Source organism: Anabrus simplex, chromosome 2 (assembly GCF_040414725.1).
Source record: "Anabrus simplex isolate iqAnaSimp1 chromosome 2, ASM4041472v1, whole genome shotgun sequence".
Taxonomy (NCBI): Eukaryota; Metazoa; Arthropoda; class Insecta; order Orthoptera; family Tettigoniidae; genus Anabrus; species Anabrus simplex.
The window spans coordinates 1,170,283,381-1,170,287,517 of record NC_090266.1 but is presented as its reverse complement, the minus strand read 5'-3'; positions in this window follow the sequence as shown (position 1 = coordinate 1,170,287,517).

Below are 4,137 nucleotides of genomic sequence, written 5' to 3'. Positions count from 1 at the left end.
CACTTACTACTTATTTACTACTCTATACAGTATAGCATCATCCATAAAAAGCCTTTTGTGTGTTTCAGTTCTTTACTCATATCATTCATATACAAAAGAAAATGTAAAGTTACACTGATACTGCCTTGTAGTACAGGTTCACATATCCCATGCCTGTCTTACAAACCATTGCATATCAGTACTACTACAACCTTCCTTGCTATGAGTTTTATTTTTAACTAAGATAAAAACAGCTTCGTGATCACTTATACCATGTATCACTTCAGTTTCTCTAGAGTTCACCTATTTTTTGCAGCATTACGTCCGGAATTTTTTTCTCATCTAATTGGTTCAGTCACTTTCTGGTTCAGCTGTCCTTCCTCAATTGACTTATAAACCATTTGTTGGTCATGCTGCCTGTCATTCGCATTACCTTTCTTGTTAACATTTGGTAAATTGAGATCACCCGCTACATTAATGTTTCATTCCATGTCTTTTCCCTCCTTAGCTGATTACCTTATTAAATAATTTGCATCAGTAACAGCCAATCACATGCACAGTAGTGTCCTGAACTATATGTTGGATAGTTTTCACAGTTTTTGTTTTAAGGGCGGTACAGCCAGGCAAACAGCTCGTGACAATGTGAGGGGAAAAAATGGAAGAGTTCTACCCTTTAAAGGAAAGAGTGTATAGACAGAAGAAATAGAAGGGTGTGAAAATTATTCCATTGGCCTAGCATACCTAATGCTGCTGGAGTCGGAAGAGATGGGAATTTTTCTCCCGTCGAAAGTCTTGAGACCAGTTGCCAAAGTGAAGAGTTCTGTACACTGTGCGCATGTGCAAATCTCACACAAAACATTCTCCTAAAGCACGGAACTCGAGCTGTTTCAAGGTTCACATTTTCAATTAATCTGTAGCGACTCGTGGACAGTTTAGTTTCTTCCCTCCAATGTATGGTGCATTTGACCTCCTTTGCTCACATTAGGAAGCTGCTGATATGCAAAATGAAATAGAAAAATAGCTTGGTTTATGAACTCCTCAAGACCGAATAAAATATCTTGTTAAAAATAATCCAGTCTGTTTAATTACTCTCATTTAGGATGACCCAATATATATATATATATATATATATATATATATATATAGCTATATAAAATAGCTTGTCCTGACTGACTGACTGACTGATTCATCATCGCCGAGCCAAAACTACTGGACATAAAGAAATGAAACTTTGGGCATAGATTCATATTAAGATGTTGGTGCTCGCTAAGAGAGGATTTTTGGATATTCCTTCGCTAAGGGGGTTGAAATTTTAAAATGAGTGTATCTATATCTCAAAACTTTTAAAGTTTACAGATGTAAAAATTGGTATTTAGAATCTTCATTAAAAATGAAGGAACACGTATTTTTTTGTTTTCGGAAAGTCCCAATAGGAGGGATGAAAAGGGGTGAAAAATGGGTTGAATGCCTTTAATGAGGATACTTATATCTCAGAAACTGAAGATATTACAGACATGAAAATTGGTACTTTTGATCTCTTTTAAAAATAAAGCAACACGTATTTTTTGTTTTTGAAATAAACAATTACTGGGAGGGTGAAAAGGGGGGTGAAATTTTAAAATGAGTGTATCCATATCTCAAAACTTTTGAAGTTTATAGATGTAAAAATTGGTATTTAGAATCTCCTTTAAACATAAAGAAACACATTTTTTTGTTTTTGGAAAATCCCAATAGGAAGGATGGAAAAGGCTGAAAAAGGGGTTGAATGCCTTTAATGAGGCTACTTATATTTCAGAACCTGAAGATATTACAGACCTGAAAATTGGTATTTGGAATCTACCTTGAAAATAAAGAAAAATGTATTTTTTCGTTTTTGGAAAATCCAAATAATGGGGGGTGAATTTTTAAAATGAGTGTGTCTGCATCTTTAAAAGTTTACAGATGTAATAATTGGTATTTGGAATCTCCTTTAAAAATAAAGAAACACGTATTTTTTTTGTTTTTTTTTGTTTTGTGTAAATCACAGTAGGAGGGGTTTAAAAAGGTGAATAATGGGTTGAATGCCTTTAATGTGGATAATATATCTCAGAAACTGAAGATATTACAGAACTTAAAATTTGTATATGGGATCTCCTTTAAAAATAATCACTTATTTTTTTGTTTTTGGAAAATCCAATTAATGGCGGTTAAACAGGAGTGACAAATTGGGGTGAATTTTTGAAAGACTATATCTACAGAATATCTGAGAAACGTAAAATGTTACAGACGTAAAAAGTGGGTATTTGGAATCTCCTGTAAATGTAAAGAAACATAGGTGATTTGTTTTTGGAAACTCCACTTAAGGGGAACTAAAAAGGGGTGAAATTTTAAAATGAGAATTTCTACAGTATACCTCAAAAAACTTAACATGTTACAGAAGTGAAAAATGGTATTTTTTATCTCCATTAAAAATAAAGAAACGTGTATTTTTAGTTTTCGGAAATACCACTTGGGTCGAGGGGGTAGGGGTGGTAAGTGACTGAAAATTGTGTTGAATTCTTTTAATTAGGCTACTGATATCTCAAAATTGAAGATGTTACAGACGTGAAATTTGATGTTCGGAATCCAATGAAAGGGGGGGGGGGGGTGTGTGTGTGAAAGAATTGAAAAATTGACTTAATTGTATTAGAATACATAATCCACAAATCCTATGGCACTACAGCCCTTGAAGGGCCTTGGCCTACCAAGCGACCGCTGCTCAGCCCGAAGGCCTGCAGATTATGAGGTGTCGTGTGGTAAGCACGACGAATCCTCTCGGCCGTTATTCTTGGCTTTCTAGACCGGTTTAGAATACACAGCCTACATCTAATAAAAAGTAAAGTTGTTACAGACGTGAAAATTGGTATTTGGATCTCCATTAAAAGCAAAGAAAAACGCGTTTTGGGGGGGAAACAATCTTGGTGGGCGGGAGTGAAAACGAGTTGAATTTCCTTTCATGAGGACACATAAATCAAAAACTGAAGAAGTTAGTCTTGATAATTGGTATTTAGAAAATCCTTTACTATTAAAGAAACAAGTATTTTTTTGCCGGGAAATTCACTTAGGTGGGGGAGAGTCTGAAAGGAAGTGAAAAAATGTGAATTATTTTTATGGGGATACTTATATCTCAAAACTGAAGGTAATCGACGTGAACATTGGTGTTTGGAATCTCCTTTAAACACAAAGAAACACGCCTTCTTTTTTTGGGGGGGGGGGTGTCTAAATAAACTTAACGTCGCTGGGGTGTAAAAGAGGTGAGACCAATTGATTTTACTGTTCATAATGTATTTATAAGGAGCCTCCGTTGCTCAGGCGGCAGCGCGCCTCACAGCTAGGTTCCGTGGTTCAAATCCCAGTCACTCCATGTGACACTCGTGCTGGACAAAACGGAGGCGGGACAGGTTTTTCTCCGGATAGTCCGGTTTTCCCTGTCATCATTCATTCCAGCAACACTGTCCAATATTTCATTTAATTCGTCATTCATCGATCATTGCCCCAGAGGAGTGCTTCGGCAGCCGGCACAATTCCTATTGTCGCCGCTAGATGGGGCTTCATTCTATTCCTGACCCTGTCGAATGACTGGAAACAGGCTGTATATATTCGATGTACTTATTCTGATCATAAACCGATCATTTTTAATCTTTCCTGGGTTCGTTTTCAACAGCCATCTTTTCCTTCGGAGAACGTTCTTAGATTACAGTATATTCTCCTGGCATATAAATAAAAATTTAAACACATTTGAAATAAACGATAGGAATGAGATTGACCGTCAAATTGTTCACCTCTATAATAAGGTCTATAATGCACGGAAGTATGTCATTCGTATCGCCAGAAATCCTGCACACTTGCCTACGCGCGACAATGGTGCTGGTGACATTTTCAACAATGACAATGGCAGCAGATGTAATTTACCGCCAGGTAGCGGTCTTGCATCTTGGTTGTGGGGTCCATAACATCAATAATAATAATAATAATAATAATAATAATAATAATAATAATGTTCTGGACCATCGTCAAATGTGCGGACCGCGCTGGAAATGGGTCCTGGATGGGTAATGTTAAGAATGCTGTCCGACCACGGGTTCAGTCCGCCAAGGCACCCATGACGACACCACGCCGGATCTCCTGAAGGATTTGATC